The sequence below is a fragment of the Phascolarctos cinereus genome, unplaced genomic scaffold, assembly GCF_003287225.1.
Source record: "Phascolarctos cinereus isolate Bilbo 61053 unplaced genomic scaffold, phaCin_HiC Scaffold_4;HRSCAF=312, whole genome shotgun sequence".
NCBI lineage: Eukaryota > Metazoa > Chordata > Mammalia > Diprotodontia > Phascolarctidae > Phascolarctos > Phascolarctos cinereus.
The window spans coordinates 592196361-592214625 of NW_027555847.1; the positions used below are offsets into that span (position 1 = coordinate 592196361).

At 35.2% G+C, this 18265-nt stretch overlaps 1 protein-coding gene across 2 annotated transcripts in view; it reads left to right on the forward strand.

Moving 5' to 3' along the window:
- The window catches only part of VPS13B (vacuolar protein sorting 13 homolog B), a 1028583-nt gene that overhangs the window by 444726 nt on the left and 565592 nt on the right, over window positions 1–18265 (forward strand). The gene's annotated exons all lie outside the window — the stretch shown is intronic.

The window sequence follows — 18265 nt, forward strand, 5'->3', positions numbered from 1 at the left end:
GTTGTTATGTAATTGTTCTCTTCTTCTAGGTTTGCCTCTTAGGTGTCTCTTGACCCATACTGTTTTATAATGTTTTGTGTCTTCTGTTTACTAATTTCATATCACTTCCTCATTTGGGTTTTTGTACCAGGGCTAACTAAACTCTATATTCTCTCAGTCTCTAGAATGGAATTGTCAGTCTTTCTTTGGTCCTGACCTGTATTTCCAGGGCTCCTGTCATGTGTTTCAAGTACCTTCTCTTATTTCTCTGTTCTCAAAGTTCTTAAAGGCATCAGTTCCCGTGATCAGAGCCCTGCAATAGGCTGTTCACTATGAAGGTATTATCGCAGGTTGCCATGCTTCCCAGGGCCTCTCCAGTCTGGCCACTACTTTACATTTCTTTTCTCCCCTCTAGGATCACAGTTCCTTGATCCAGGTGCTATTTTAGGCTCCCTTTTCTAGCAAGTTTCTCTTGCTCCCATGTACTGCTGTTGTTTTTGTCCTCCTTCATGTCGCCTAAATTGAGGTGTGGCTTTGGGCTTTCATTTCCCTGGAACTTTCCCACTCTGGGTCCTGAAATATGCTTTTATCCTCTTTACCTGTGTTCATTCTGGCTTTCCTGGTGGGATGTGACTTCTGTATGTATTTTTGTCATCTCAGGTAGATGAAGGAGATTACTTATATTTCCCTTTGGTTTTCTTGATCATTATTCTACTTGGTGTCTTTATATTCAGTAGTTAATGTAGGAGATATGAGGCTCTTTTTTACCTTTCACATTTTCTTCTTAACTGAAAACCATTCCCTTCTCCACCTGACCTTTTCTTATCTTTAGTTTTCTTATGTGCCAACTCAACATAATGATACTTTAATACATACCTTCTAGGGTAATTGTCAGGAAAATATATGTGATTGGTTATTACTCTTTACTGTACTTGGATTTAGTTTCACAATGAGAAAATTCTTTCTTGATATCTGATAAAATACTTATTTTGAATGTAAATGCTATGCTGAATGATTTGTAAATTATAAACCTGTGTTACCTATTTATAATTATATTAATGAGTATTCAGTTATTTAAATTCCATTTTCAGTTATGATAATGTTGATGGAGCACTGTTTAGCACCTAAATTTTTTTGGAAATTTGATGATTATATAAATAAAATTTTTCTAATGCAAAAATAACTAATTTCATAAATGATGTTTTGAGATACTTCAAAGTGTTCTTTATTTGTTCTTATGTTCACTTTACCAATGTCTTGTAGTTTCTGTTGTTCATGAATGCTCGGGCTGTTGTTGTTACTGAAGTAGTCTTGATTTTGTTTCTTAGCTCTTTTTCCAGAAGCAGATTTTAAATACTCCCAATTAAACAGTGTTAAGCAGTGAGTTGAGTGGGTAACACATGTTTGCTGACTTGGGGATGTGTTGACAGCAGAGCATTCTATTTCTGGGACAAGGGTGGGCCAGAGATGCCGGTGGGCCAGATCAGCAAGAAGTATGTTTCACATTTATACTGAAACTAATATATAATCACAAATTTCCAAATAATCTTCCAGGGGATCTTGATGAAGTTGATTTAGACAGTCATTCCTTAAAATGGGGAAAACCCCTATAGCACAAAGACATCTGGTCACCCTATGTTTTAAATTTGTTACAAACTTTATTTGTGAACTCTTGGGAAAAATATTTATTTAATAATGGAGGGGAAGACTTTACATGCACACTGTTTATATGTTATAACAGTCTGTTTCTGAAAATGCTGCAAGTTCCCATACTATATCTTGCATGGATGTGTTATATTCCATTTATCTCACTGCTACGTTATTCAAATGTCAAGGGATTTTAGAAAACATAAACAAAAAGTCAGAAGAATGTTAGAAAAAACATACTTTTGATTATTAGAAAACCAAGAAGATAAAAACAATGAAAATTTTTTCATTCATCAATTTTTTTTTTGTGGAAATAAATTTAAAGCTGGAAAGGGACCTGTTGACTATATGGTAGTTATTATGTGCTTTTGTGCTGTGGGCTTTATGAAGTTTTCAAAAACCCCATCCATACTGTCAAGAAAGGGCACTCCAGTGGGGAAAATAACACTTGTGTGTAATCTCGAAACTGTAATCATAGACTGTCTATGAGAAGTAGTATAAGTGTTTGAAAAGTGAGTATGAAAGGTATGGAATAGTATAGGAGTTATCAAGATGAAACGATCCACTATAGTTATCAAGGAAGCCTTCAGAAACTTTGAAGGATAAATAGGACTTTGACAGATGGAGATGGTAGTGAAATGAGATGAATTCGTCCGTTTTGAATATTTTAGGTTATTTGGGGATTATGATGGGGATTATAGATGATCCTCAGATATTTCCATTTTTTAAAAATCAAGTATTTATTCTTATTCCCTTTTACTCTATTGGGGGAAAAAAGAAAGAAAAAAGAAATCCCTTATAACAAATGTGCGTAGTGAAGCAAAACAAATTTCTACATTGGCCATGTGTAAAAGTGTATTTCATTTTGCTTCTTTAATTCATCCTCTCTCTGTCAGGAGGTGAGAAGTAGCACACTTCATCACTGGACCTCTGAGATCATGGGTGGTCCTTGCATTCATCAGAGTTGCTCATTTTTACAATGTTGTTACTACAGTATACATTTTTCTCCTGATAATGCACTCACCCCGCCATAAGCCTTATAACATCATTTTCCTTCTGGTCAACTTTGTATACATATAGCTAAGTCATGTACCCATTTGGACAAGTATAATACAAGAAAAATTGAAAAGGGAGATAGCACTAACAACTGGGGAGGAGAGTCACTGAAGGCTGCATGAGAGAGTGTTAGCTGAGGTTGAGTTATGAAGGAAGACCATAATTTTGAGAGATGAAAATAAAAAAGGAATGCATCCTAGTCAAGGAGAATTGCTTGGGCTAAAGTTCAAAGCTAAGTGATAAAGGAGTAAGTGAAAGTGAGAGTTAATAGTTTAGTTTGTTAGACTTCATGAAAGGGAGGAGTGGACATGAGGATGGAAAGGTAAGTGGCTCCCACAGTTGAGGGCCTTTAGCACCAGGCAGAGGGGTTTATATTTCATGCCATGCACAATATGAAGCCATTGCAGGTCAATGAGCAGGTAAGTAATACAATTAACCCTCGATGTTATAAAGATGTTTTTGGCAGCTATGTGAGGGTTAGAGAAAATAAAGATTTGAAGTTGAGAGGCTCTTTAGGAAACTGTTATAGTGGTACAAAAGAGAAGCATTGAAGACCTGACCTATGATAGTGACTGTTCAGAAAGAGAGAAGGGAATGGATGCAAGAAATGCTGAATTGATGAAATCAATATAAATTGCCATCTGATTAGATATGAGGAGGGAGTAGAGGGAAAGAAAATGACCAAGGATGACACTAAGGTCATAAGTTTAAAAAGGCAAACTGAGGTTCTCTCTGGACTGAGCTTAAAGAGGCAAGGAAAACATATTACTTACGAATAATGGAGTGAAAATTTATGGTAGATTATTGAGAGATCCCATGATTGCAAATACAAAAGTCATCTAGTTCAGCTCTCTCTTTTTGTAGATGAGATTAAGTGTTTAAGCAAAGTTTAAAGCTAAAGTATCCAAAAGGTCAGAGATAACTACTGGAGAAAGTTTTGCTTTCATGTAAGATTAAAATTTAAAGTTAATAAGAATCATAGAATTATAGAACTGGAATTGATCTAGAAAGGTTACCTAGTTTAAATCTTCATTTCACTTACATATTAGGAAAATTTGACATAGAAAGGTTAAGTGCCTTGCCCAGAGTCAAACTTGGTAGCCAGATCTCCTGTTTCCTATTCCAGAGACCTTTTTATCACCTAGCACCCAATTTAACCTTAAGTATTTGCTTCTTTTGATAATGTTGAAATTATATTTCTAAAACAAAGATCCAAACAAGTCACCCCACTCCTGGAAAATCTTCAGTAACTCCCTATTTCTTCTAGCATAAAATATGAAATACTCATTCTGGAATTTGAAGCTCTTCTCTGCTTTTATAATTTTATTTAATATCAGTCAGACTTTTATTGTTTTTACTTCATCTAACTATTCTAACCTGTAGGGAATCCCTACTGTAAGGTAATCAGCAGGTGGTCATAGATCATTTGCTTGAAGACCTACAGTGAGTTAGAACTCTCTAACTATAAGCATAGCACTTTGTACTCCAGTATGACTCTAATACTTAGTTTTTCCTGACATCAAGTCTAAACTTCATTTTTTCTGGCTTTTACCCCTTGGTTACTGCAGCTTTAAACAAAACTAATTTCTTTTTCACATGACAGTCATTCTAATGTTTGGTAAGAGCATAAGATATGTAGTTGTAGAGTAAAGAATGAGTCATGAAATAATGAGGATTCGTTCTAAAAAATGGTTATATATATTAAACTATTTTATGAGTCCATACTACCACGTAGGAACAGAATATCTGAACTGCAATATGAGCTTTCTGAAGATGCTATTCTCCTGATTCTGGAAAGTAAAGAGATGAAGTCAAGTGAAATTATGGTTAGTATCACATACATTACCTCTCTTAAGCTATTCGCTTAATTGCAAAATTGAATGTATCAAGGATAATAAGTAAGTACACACTCAAATTTTTACACAGAGGAAATAACATGAGTGCTATCCTCTTTCAACATGAAGAATGGTGATAGCATCCTACTTAAATATTTTTCCACAAGTGAAGTATTATTAGTATAACGTCATTAAAGACAACTGCAAAGTATATAATGATTTGTCACTTTTGTAAACATCTTTACCAGGTGTCCACATTTCATTCATTCATTTGTTCATTCATTTTTCTTTAGGGAGGATTTTTCATCTTCCCCTCTCCCCTCTTCCTTTCCTACCAAGACTGAAGCCTATTTGGACATTTGCCAAAAATACAAAATGACAGATACTAGTGGTATAAATGATAAAACATCCTCAATTTTTCATAGAACATCCGAAATTCTTTAACATTCCCCAACAGAAAGAATTCCAAAATCTGTCCTTCCAAATGTTAAGACAAAATAGGAAAAAACAGTAGCAGTGTTAATTAGCCAGACAAGTTAAGCATTAGAGTATGTTTTTGAGACGGCTGTTTAGTGATCATGGAAACCTCATATATTGTGAGCTACTTGAGGGCAGAAACTGTCTTTTGATTCTTTTTGTATCACCATTATTTAGCATAGTGGTGCCAGCCTAATAGCAGATACTTACTAAATGCTTATTGAAAGACTGAACTCATTAAAAAGATATTTGATGAGATCAGACTTGTAGACCAAAGAATCTTTGCTTTTCCTATTAAATATACATTTATAAATTATTCTGTATCTCTGTGTCTGTTTTTTGCAAAAGGAATACCCAATAAAGAGGTCACACTTTAGTAGTACTTTATGGTTAACAAAATCTACTGCTCAAAACAGGTAGTGCAAATATAGTCACCTTTATACACAATGAATCTATGGTACAAGGATTACTTCATTTGTCCATAATTACACAGCAAGGAAGTAGTAGAGCCAAGAATTGAATCCAGGTCTTTTCAATCCAACTGCAATACTTTTTTCCTTATACCATGATGTCAGTAATGTTTCTGTTAACCAACCATACATAGTCAGCAACTGCATTCAAATAAAATTTATTAGTAGAAATTTTAAAAGTCAGCAAATTTTAAATCTCAACAGATATTCAAATCTGATGTGATCCATGTCATTCAGAATTTCACCTTTCTTAGTTCTTCCTCCACACTTGTGGTGAGGCACAGGGGCATTAGTCAGAAGCAAAAACAAGCTCTTAAAGAGAAGGCAATGAACAGAGAAAAGAAAAAGGGTAGATTAACAATTAGCAATCATAACTGTGAATTTGGATTAGATCATCTCACCCATAAAATGGAAGAGGATAGCAGAATGGAAATAAAAGTTGATGTTTTCCACTTCCCTCCTCTCAACAGCAATAAAAGGCCTAGAGTCTGACAAAAATAATGGAAATATACAGGAATATATCATTAGAGCCCAAAGGAGCATTAAAGGTTGTTTACTTGTGAAAAGGAAATCTGTGAGAAGGTACACTAGCAAAGATGGCGGAGTAGGAGAAAGCAGTATAGCCAAGTTGCTCTCACATCATCTCCTACCTATATCTAAGACTTTGTGATGTAGTACTGATACAGAAATCTAAGGTGAAAGTTAAGTTGATCATTTTTCCAGACCAGTATTATACATTTTTACCACATACATATGACTAGGAATTGTAAGATGGGAGGGGAGGGGCTTTTTGTTGCTTTTGTTAATGATATGGTCAATTACATTTATAGTTCCCTAATATTGAACCAGGCCTACATTCCTGGTAGAAATCCAGCTTGGTCATAGTGTTGATACATTATTTAATTTTGCATCAATATTTATTGACTACATTAATCTATAGTTTTATTTTTCTATTTTGATTCTCCCTGCTTTAGTTACAAAGATCATATTTTGTAGAAGGAAATGGGTAGAGCCTCTTTCCTTTCTTTTTTTTTTCCAGTTTATGTAGTATTGAAAACAATTGTACTTTAACTTTTTGGTAGAATTTATTTGTAAATTCATCTTGTCCTGGGCTTTTTTACTTCAAGACTTCATTTTTGGCTTGTTCAATTTTTTTCCCTAAAATAGTATCATGGAAATACTCTTTTCCTTTTCTGGTCATCTGGGTAATTTAAATTGTAATATTCATTTTTTTCATTTATATTATGGGTTTTGTTGGCATATAATTGGACAAAACTGATCCAAATAATTTTTTCATTGTTGTTAACTTTTTTCATTTTTGCTGATGACAGTTTTTCTTTGGTCTTTTTTTTTTTAAATCAATTTCCTTAATGGCTTATCTATTTTATTTCCTTCTATTCCCCTATTTAATAGTATTTTTTTTCCAGTTACATGCAAAGATAGTTTTCAACATTCACTTTTATGAGATTTTGAGTTCCAGATTTTTTTCTCTGTCTTTCCCTCCCACTTCTCCAAGACAGCATGCAATCTCATATAGGATATACATGTACAATCATATTAAACATTTCCACATTAGTCATGTTGTGAAAGAAGAATCAGAGCAAAAAGGAAAAACCATGAGAAAGAAAAAACAAAAAAATTAGTATTTTCAATCTGCATTTAGACTCCATATTTCTTTCTCTGGATGTGGACAGTATTTTCCATTGTGAGTCCCTTGGAATTGTCTTAGATTGCTGAGAAGAGCTAAATCTGTCACAGTTGATTATCACACAGTGATGCTCTTCCTGTGCACAGTGTTCTCCTGGTTCTGCTCACTTCACTCACATTAGTTCATTTAAGTCTTTCCAGGTTTTTTTCACGTGACTATAGATTGCTTTAATTTCTTCATCTGAAAGCTGACTGTTCATATCCTTTGACCATTTATCAGTTGGGGAATGACTTGTATTCTTAAAATTCGACTCAGTTTTATATTAGAAGTGAGGCCTTTATCAGAGACACTGGCTGTAAAAATTGTTTCCAGCTTTCTGCTTCCCTTCTACTTGTGGTTGCATTAGCTTTATTTGTGCAAAACTTTTCAATTTAATGTAATCAGAATTATCCATTTCATAATGTTCTCTCTGTCTTGTTTGGTCATAAGGTCTTCCATTCTCCATAGATCTGATAGGTAAACTGTTCCTTGTTTTCCAACTTTGCTTATGGTATCACCGCTTATATCTAGATCATGTACCCATTTTGACCTTATTTTGGTATACAGTATAAGATGTTGGTGTATGCCTAGATTCTGCCTTATTTTCCAGTTTTCCCAGCAGTTTTTGTCAGATAGTGATTTCTTATCCCAGATGCTGGAGTCTTTGGGTTTATCAAATAGTAAATTAGTGTAGTCATTGACTACTGTGTCTTGTGTACCTAACCTATTCCACTGATCCACCACTCTATTTCTTAGCCAGTACCAGATAGTTCTGATGATTACTGCATTATAATATAGTTTGAGATCTGGTACAGCTAGGTCAGCTTCCCTTGCATTTCTTTTAATCAATTCCCTTGATATTTTTGACTTTTATTCTTCCAGATAAATTTTGTTATTATTTTTTCTAGTTCTGTAAAAATAATTTTTGCTGGTTTGATTGATATGGCCCTGAATAGGTAAATTAATTTACATAGCATTGTAATTGTTATTATATTAGCTCTGCCCACCCATGAGCAACTGATATTTCTATAGTTATTTAGATCTGACTTTATTTGTGTGAAAAGTGTTTTGTAATTGTGTTCATATAGTTCTTGGTTGTTGTGGCAGGTAGGCTTCCAAATATTTTATGTTGTCTACAGTTATTTTAGGTGTAATTTCTCTTTCTATCTCTTGCTGCTGGGCTTTGTTAGTAATACATAGAAATTTGTATTGGTTTATTTTATATCCTGCAACTTTGCTAAAGTTGTTAATTATCTAAAGTAGCTTTTTAGTTGATTCTCCAGGATTCTCTAAGTATACCATCATATCATCTGCAAAGTCTGATAGCTTTGTTTCTCCATTGCCCCTCCTTCAATTTTTTTTCTTCTCTCATTGCTAAAGCTAACCTTTCTAGTACAATATTGAATAATAGTGGTGATAATAGATATCCTTGTTTCACCTCTGATCTTACTGGGAAGGCTTCTAGCTTATCCCCATTACATATAATGCTTGTTGATGGTTTTAGATAAATGCTCCTTGTCATTTTAAGGAAAATTCCTTTTATTCCTGTGCTTTCTAGTGTTTTTAAATAGGATTGGGTGCTGTAATTTGTCAAAAGCTTTTTTTGCATCTATTGAGATAATCATATGATTTCTGTTGGTTTTGTTATTGATATGGTCAATTATGCTTATAGTGTTCCTAATATTGAAACAACCCTGCATTCCTGGTATAAATTCCACATGGTCATAGTATATTATCTTCATGATAAGTTGTTGTAATCTGTTTGCTAATATTTTATATAAAAATTTACCACTAGTATCTATTAGGAAAATTGGTCTAGATTTTCCTTATCTTTTGTGGCTCTTCCCAGTTTAAGTATCAGCACCATATTTGTATCATAAAAAGAATTTGGTAGGATTCCTCCTATTTTTCCAAATAGTTTATACTCTCATTCATTAGTTTTCAGCAGTCTGTCCTATTTAAATTTTGTAGAATTCTATTCAGGTCCTTCATTTCTTTTTTTATTTTTTTGTTTTGATTTATCTGGGTCTGAGAGGGATGTTTTGAGCTCTCCAACTATTATAGTTTTAGCCCCCATTTCTCCTTCTAACTCACTTGCCATTTAGTATTGATATTAATTGTAGTATCTTTTAGCAAAATATAATTCCCTTTTTATCTCTTTCACTTAGGTATGTTTTTGCTCTTGATTTGTCTCAGATTGTGATTACTATATCTGCCTTTTATACTTCAGCAAAACTGTAATGGGTGCTTCTCTAGCCCCTTATTTTAATTCTGTGTTCGTCTCTGTTTTCAAGTATTTTTCTTTTAAACAGCGTATCACTGGATTCTCATTTCCTGTCCATTTTACTATCCTTCCTCTTTATGGGTGAGTTCATCTGATGCTCATGCACCATTATGATTACTAATTGTTCATTTTCTTCTGTACTTTCCTCTCCTACTTTCCCTTCTCTTTGTTTCCTATCCTTTCTTTAAGAGTTTATTTTGCTTCTAACTAATCCCTTCCTTTATCTGTGTTCCCTATTCCCCCCTCCCTTCTCTTAAACCCTTTCCCTCCTTTAACCTCTTGAGTGAAATGTATTTCAGTTCTCATGTGTGTGTGTGTGTGTGTGTGTGTGTGTGTGTGTGTGTGTGTATGTGTGTGTGTCCTCTTCTTTGACCAGATCAGATGAAGGTGAGGTTCCCCCTATATTCACTCCTTTTTGTTTAGCCTTTTACTTGAACATCCTATTTGTATGAGATAATTTCCTTAATTCTTCTTTCCCAGTGTAGTCCTTTTCCCCACCCTCTCCTTTCTCCTTTTGAGATCATCTTAGACTTATATAATTTTGGACTTGGTAGGATCATCAAAGTCCAGCCATTTCATTTTTGTGTACAAGTGACCCATGACTCAGAAGTGAAATTAATTGCTCAAGGTCACACATCTAATTAACAACATAGCCACAGATACTTTCCTGATTTCCAGGCCTACATTCTTTTCATTATATCATATATTGTAGATTCTTGCCAACTCTTCTCTCTGTCACTAGCATTATACAGACACTGAAATCTCTATAGTCTTTTTCTTCAGTAATGAAATGGAATTTTACATCAGCTCAAAATTTGCCAGATTTGATTGCCTTTTTTCCACCAAAATGTTTGCTACTGACATTTCCTAATTATCTTCTTCAGTGAAAAGTGTTGTTAACTTTGCCTTCCGTTAATTAATAAGGTCTTAACATTATTGAATCATTCTTTAATATTAGTTTCTTTTTCATACATGAAATATGATATATACTGAACCATGATCCACAACTATTGATACTTTATCAATAAGGGGCCAGGAAAGAAGGAGAATAAGCATTCATATAGCACCTATGATGGGCCAGATACTGTGCTGAGTACTAAATATTGTCTCATTCAGTCCTTACAATAACCCTGCAGTCAGTGTAGGTGCTGTTATTATCTCTGTTTTACAGTTGAGGAAACTGATGAAAATGCATTTTAAGTGACTTGTCCAGTTGGTTTCTAAGGCTCAATTTGAACGTGTCTTCCTGACTCTGAGTCCAGCACTCTATTCACAGTGCCACCTATTTCCTCTAGGCAGTAAAGAATTAATTATTTTATGTATTTTATTTTTGGAAACAGATGTGGAAAATCTCTCGTATGTACTACTTCTTATAGGGAATTTAAATTTACACAGCCTGAAAACTCATTGTTTACATCATAAGTAGTAAAAGGTTTGTGTTCTGGAAAAACTACAAACATTTTTATATACTTTTCACATACCTAAGAACTTTGCATTTTTGAAAAAAATGACTTAACTAAGTTTAGAATATTCGTGATAACATTAAATTCTAATTTCAGATTCAAAGAAGGAAATAGTAATGTCAATGGGATAGAAGTGGCCAGATGTGAGAAATGTGAAAAAGGTAGAATAGCAAGATTTGGCAAAAATGATTGGTTATATGGGGTGAGAGACAGTGAGAAGTCAGGGAGCTTATGTTCTAATTGGAGAAGAAAACATATAAAAGGAAGCTGGAAGGGGGAGCATGATGAAGTCCATATGAGTGCAGCTATGTGGAAAATGAGATGGTTAGCCTGGGTGACCTTCTTACATGGAAGTTCTGGGAAGAGCCTTCTATCTTCCAGTCAGAGGGAGGGCTTCTAAGGATACAAGGTACTTCTAAGGTGTGAATTTGTGAGTTCTAGTACTAAAATACTGAAGTGATCTTCCAAGATGAAGAGCTTTCTGGGACATGATGGAAGAATCCTGGTGGGAAATGAAAAGGCCACTGAGGTGGAGGTGGAAAAATAGTCTGGGAGTTGAGAGGTGAATCAGATTACTAGTGTCATTGCAGAGGAGAAAGCATCTATGAGAGGGTTGTCAACAGTATTAAGAGGCTACAAAGTGGTCAAGAAGGATTGAGGATTGATAAGAGGCCATTAGATTAGGTAAGATTTAGGAGGATATGAGAGTTTGGATCAAATATCCGAGGAGCTGTCATATAGGGAGAGATTTGTTCTGCTTGGCCCTAGAGAGCTGATCAGATTGGAAGTTTCAAAGAGACAAAAATCAACTGGATATAACAAGAACTTCCCCCTACTTAAAGCTATTCACCAGTAGAATGAGCAGCCTCTAGAAGTAATAGGTGTTGCTTTATTTGAAGCCTTTTCAAAGCCCTCAATCAAAGTCAACACGATGACTTCTCAAGTATATTGTGAAGAAAATGATTGTTCATGGGTAGGGTGAGATACCTGGCCTCTGAAATGAATTCTAATGCTAGTTACAATGACATACCATACCAAGATTCTTTAATAGCCAGTCAGCCAAGAGGTAAAATAAGAGTGAACTCAGATCTTGTCCTGTTGAAATAGGGCCCTGCCTATTTTTCACTTTAGTTGTTGGAAATTGTCACCATATAGAGGGGAAAAAAATGCCCAAGTCCTTTGACTTTAAATTCTTTGCTTTTTCCACTAAGATATCAGTTGTATGTCAGCACTTTCCTTTGTTTTCAGGGTTGTGGACCCTTCATTTCTACTTTAATGCTGCAAACTTTGTTATAAAAGAATTTCATTAATAGAGGATTCGTTAATTGAGTTTGACTGTGTATAATTTAAAACATGAATTCATGTAACCTTAAGTCTCCTTGAAAAGACTTACTAATATCGTAATTGTAGTATAAGTTTTAGAAAAATAAAGTACTTCTCTGGAAATGAGCTTATTGTAGCTTTTACAGGAACTGGCAGGAATTCAGCAAGAATTTAACCAGAGTGTTTTGTATGGAGCCTTTTTTAAAGCAGTTAGAACAAGATTATAGTTTCCAGATGAAATTCTGAATGTCACATAGTGATGACATATATTTTCCTGGTTGGCGTGGCATGAGATGCAATTTACATGCCATGTCACGCTGACTTGTAGGATCCAAAAGGCATTATTTCCCAAGAGAGTTTCAAGAGTGATAACATTGAATATAGCATGTATCATGGCTAAAAGTCTCAAGTAGTGTTGCAGCTACTCTGGCAAGCAGCTTAAGACTTTGAATGTTGTCTATTCCAAAATGTATTTTTATAGCAGCATTACCAACTAGATGTTACTTTCTTTTCAAGTTGTTCAAACACATGTTATACCCCCACCTCCCCCTCTGAAATTCCAGTTCAAGAAATCAAATCATAACACTGTGTAACAGTATAATATAAAGGAGTACTAGACTAAAGTCATACTATGTGGTCTCATCTCAAATTGGCTAGATCAGAATTCTTTCTTTGATTATCAGCACTTCTTTATTCAGTGGCCCATTTGTGTCTAACATTTTGATGAGTGCTATGTCGAGTGCAAAGAAGTATAAGACATAGCCCTTGCTATCTTGCTTTTCTCTCCCAAATTAGATTTTAACACACCTAAGGACAATTTGGTAAGTGATAAACTGTTTAGTACTGACTGGAAGAAATTAGGGATTTTGGGATTACGCAGTGGAAATTGGGAGGAAAGTACTTATCCATTGGATGTATTAAAGTGTGATAAGGGCTTTTTCAGTTCATTTATTAAAAATTTTTTGTTGTTCAGTTATGTCTGACTCTTCGTGACATCGTTTGGGGTGTTCTTGGCAAAGATACTGGAATGGTTTGCTGTTTCCTTCTTCAGCTCATTTTACAGATGGGGAAACTGGGGCAAAGTGACTAGCCCAGGGTCATACAGCTAGTAAGTATCTAAGGCCAGATTTGAACTCAGAGAGATGAGACTCCAGGCCCAGAACTCTGTCCACTGTGCCACCTACCTGCCCTATTCAAGAATACTTTAAAGTATTTCATATGCTTTAGAAATCCATCAACAAGAATTGGTTGAGTGCTTAGTATGTGTCAGGCACTATATTAGGCATAGAGACTCAGAGACAGAAATGAAACCATCTTTGCCCTCAAGGAGCATTGTATAAGGAGAAAGAATATGTATAAATATATAGAGAATATGCAGACTAAAAGCAAAATCAATACAAGACAGTTAAATATTTAAGTTAGTGAAGAAGGGCACTTGGCAATTGGAGGAGTGAGGAAAGGCATCTTGTAAAATGTGGCATCTGAGGTAAGTTTTGAAGGAACTTGGAGGTGCAGTCAAGAGATGGAGAGAAAGGAGAATTGGAGAATGGCCAGTATAAAAAGATGGGATAAGTAGTGCTGTGTATGAGGAACAGAGACAAATTCATTTGGCTGGACCATAAAGTGCAAGAAGGGGAAAATGGTGTGATGAGACTGGAAATATAGGTAGGGCAGGTTATGAAGGGCTTTAAAAGTAAAAAAGAGGAGTTTATATTTTATATTAGAGGTAATAGAGCTCCTTTGGAGTTTATTGAGTAGAGAAATTACATGATGAGATCCACCCTAAAGGAAAGTCATTTGGAAAGTTTAGTTGGTTACTGTCCTTCATTCTCGAAGAGGACCAAAATGACATCATTATACCAGAGTCAAGTTACAGTGAGACCAACTGTGGCTGATCAGACCAACATTAGCTCAGAATGGTTCTACCACAGGTCGGACACAAATAGTCTATGTGAACATTTGTGGTAGATTCTCTAAATTTACGCATCAAACATTTCTTTTGAGCTGCTTCCGTTCTGCTTTGCTGATAGAGCACAACATCTTCTCTGATATGGACACGCCATGCTGAACAGTCCTGTGTCAGTGTCTCTCATGTCACACGAACAATTCCAAAGTTCTTAAGAGAGACCTTGAGGGTGTCTTTTATTGCTTCTTCTGACCACCACGTGAATGCTTGCCCTGTGTGAGTTCTCTGTTAAAAAAAGGCTATTCGTGGAAGATTTAAAGAAGAAAAGCAATATAATAAAAGGACAATTTTACCCAAACTAATCTATTTATTCAGTGCTATCCCAATTAAATTACCAAAACTTATTTTACTGAGCTAGAAAAAATAATAATAAAACTCATAGACCAGCATCTTACACTCTTTAACAAGATATGGTCAGAAGAGATGTATGACTAAGATAAAAAGGGAGATATCACAAGAAAATTTGAAGAACATGGAACATATTACCTATCAGATTTATGGATAGGAGAACAATTTATGAATAAACAAGAGATAGAGAGCATTGTAAAGGTTACTGTAACATGGATAATTTCTATTACATTAAATTTAGAAATTTTGTACAAATAAAACCAGTGTAGCCAAGATCAAAAGAAAAGCAGAAAATTAGGGGGAAAATTTTATGGACACTTTCTCAGATAAGCATCTTATATCTCAGATATGTAAAGAATTTTGTTAGAGTTACAAGAATACAAGTCATTCCTCAATTGATAAATGGTCAAATGAACAGGCAGTTTTTTTGATAAAGAAATCAAAACTACATATAGCCATGAAGAAATACTCTAAATCATTGTTGATTAGAGAAAAGCTAATTAAAACAACTGAGATATCTTACACCTATCAGATTGAGGTATAAGGAGAAAAAGACAAATGTTGTAGGGGATGTCAAAAAATTGGGACACCAATTTACCGTTAGTAGAACTGTGAACTGATCCAACCATTTTGGAGAGCATTCTAGCACTATGCCCAAAGAGTTATAAAACTGTGTCTACCCTTTAGGATCTATCAATACTGCTATTAGGTTCATTTCCTGAAGTGATTAGGCACAAAGGAAAAGAACTAATATGTTCTAAAACATTTATAGCAGCTCTCTTTGGGGGGCAAAGAACTAGAAATCGAGGGGATTCCCATCAATTGGGGAATGGCTAAGCAAGTTGTGGTATATGATTGTGATGGAATACTACTTTGCTATAAGAAATGGTGAACTGGTCGATTTTAGAAAAAAATGTAGAAAGACTTGTGTGAATAATGAAGAGTGAAATGAGCAGAACCAAATGAATGTTGTATACAGTAAAAGCAATATTTTTCTAAGAACAGCTTTGAATGACTAAGTCATTTTGAGCATTATAAATACTCAAATCAGTTATAAAGGACCTATGAAGAAATAGGCTATCCACCTCCAGAGAAAGAACTTATAGATAGAATTATAAATAGAATTATAAATAGAAGCATATCAAAGAAGAAAAGAAAACTTAAAAGGAAACAGAAAAGCAGGGTAGTTTTGAAAACAAAGTGTAGTATTTATTACATAGTTAAAAAGTAAATGATGTGAAGTGGGAATAAATGATTTTCTATTGAAGCCTCATTTTGTATTGTGCTATATATATGGGAATGGTTTTTTTGGTCTTTAAATTCAAAATGAATTAAAAAATTAATTAAAAAAAGGAAAAAGTAAAAGATCACAGGTTCATTATGAGTCACCATTATTAAAGTACAACTTGATAAGGTATTGTGATCTCAGTGTAAGCATAGTGTCCAAAAAGTGGGAGGTAATAATTGAGAGACCTAGAGCAGGAAGTAACCATAAGTATCATCTTTACTAACCTGTGCCTGGTACAGATGTATAAACTGAGGCCCAGAAAGATAACGACTTAATCATAGTTATAAGGTTAGTAGTGTTTAGCAGAGCAAGACTTCATAATTTGGTTCTTTCATCCCAAATCTAATGCTCTTTTCACTATAACCTTGGTCCCACTGATACTATGATTAGATAACATCTGCAGTATTGTGTTTGATTCTGGGCACCATGTTTTCAAAAGGGTAGATACATAGACAGACAGACAGATAAAGGGGGCATTCATTAAATGCATACCATGTGCCATTTACTGTGCTAAATGCTGGTGACACGAGTACAAGAAAGCAAAACAGTCCCTGTTCTCAAGGAGTTTATATTCTTAATGGGGAAGATAACACATAAAGGGGAACTGGGCATTGAGAAGTTCAGTCATGTCTGATGAGGTAGAAAGTAGTGTGATTGGACAGAAAAGTGTTCAAAGAAGACTGTGCATTGAAACTCCCCACCGTGGCCTTACCTGTGTGCTTTCACAAAGCATCATCCCATAACCTTACATTCCAGAACAACTCTCTCCCTCCCCCCTTCCTGTTCTCCTTGCTTATCTGTGCACCTCCTGACTACCTGATATCCCAGGCATTTCAGAGCCTTGTTAATCCCTCCTTTCCTTCTGTTTCCTTTCCCCCTATAATGTCAAACTATTTAGACCAGACACCTAACCTGGCAGACTGCTCTGCCTCCTATGGGAAGCAGGGCCCTCTCTGCCTCCCATAGAAGAGCAGGGCCCACTGATGCTCTTCCACATGGAGTAGAGCCTGTTGGGGCTCTGTCTCTCCCATGTGGAGTAGGGCCTGCTCTGCCTTCTATGGGAGCAGGCCTGCTGGGTGCATTACCTCAATAAATAACTTTCTTTAACTTGGAGACTCTCCGAATAAATTCTTCAGGACCCTAGAATCCACCCATCTATTCTTCATTTCTGGTGGCACCCGAACATTCTTAGGGTGCACTCTGAACTCCATTATTGTCCATAGGTCAGTGAGCAAAATGCGGAAGGTATACTAAAACATGCCATGCATGACTGACATGTATAACAAAACTTATATTTTCACAAAATTGCCCCTGCCCCTTACTATCATCTTTTTGTTGAGGGTACCACCAGTCTTCTGGTCAGCCAGGTTCTTGAATATGAAAATAAAATTAACATTTAAAATTCAAGTATGAGGTGGGTTTCCTCAAGTCAAAATCATTTCCCCTCGCTTGCATACAATCTTTATATAGTATATACAAGGAGTCAGGATAACTCCTTTTGTCAGGGATGAAAGTGATTCCTTATTAAATACAGGTTAGACCAGAGATGGGCTGTTGGCTCTTACTGTCTACATCTCCCTGGGATCCCTTAGGACTTCTAGGCCTTTCCATGTAGTCTGCAACTGTATTTTTATTTCCTCTTCACCCCAGTTAGAATGTGAGCTCTTTAAGAGCAGGGACTTTCTTGTGTTTTCTGTTGTATCCATGAAGTGATTTGAGCAGTGTGTGGCATAGAGTAAGTACCCATCCATTCATTCAGTTACTCCTTTCTTAATCCAAAGAGGTTCAGACTTCATTAAGGTTCTCAATTCCTAATCCTATATGATTATAGGAAAATTCCATAACACTTTCTATCCTCTTGATTGATTTACTTCAATTGGGGTGTAGAAGGGGCCTTTTGTGATTACATTAATTCATGGAGGTGGGATGGAACCTCACTCCCTTATACTATACTCTTGTCTCCAATAGAATGAAAGCTCCTTGAGGGCATGGATTGTTTCTATTTTATCTCCTTATCCTTAAGGCTTTGGCAAAATGTATTAGACCCCATGGGTAAATAATAAATGCTACATTAATTGATTGAGGTGACTTGACCTGAGTGACAAATAGAAAATGGAAGAAATAGAGTTTGACTGAAGTTCCTTCTAATTCATAGTTTTTTTATTCATAAAATCAGATTCTGAAGCAATTAGGGAAGACAAGTTCCATATCCTAAGTTAATTCCAACATTATGTGGAATTTTTAGGCAAGCTTTAGTAGTTTTTGTTGTGTTATAATTTCTTTTAACCTCTAGAGAATACTAAGGCTTTTTAAAAATTATGAAATTGTGTTTTAATGTTTGTATCGGTATGTTTTATTTTGGGAAGTACTTCAGAAGAATCACTCTATAAAACATGATATAGTGCTTCATACTTCTGCAACTTGACCCTGCCTCCTTTCAGA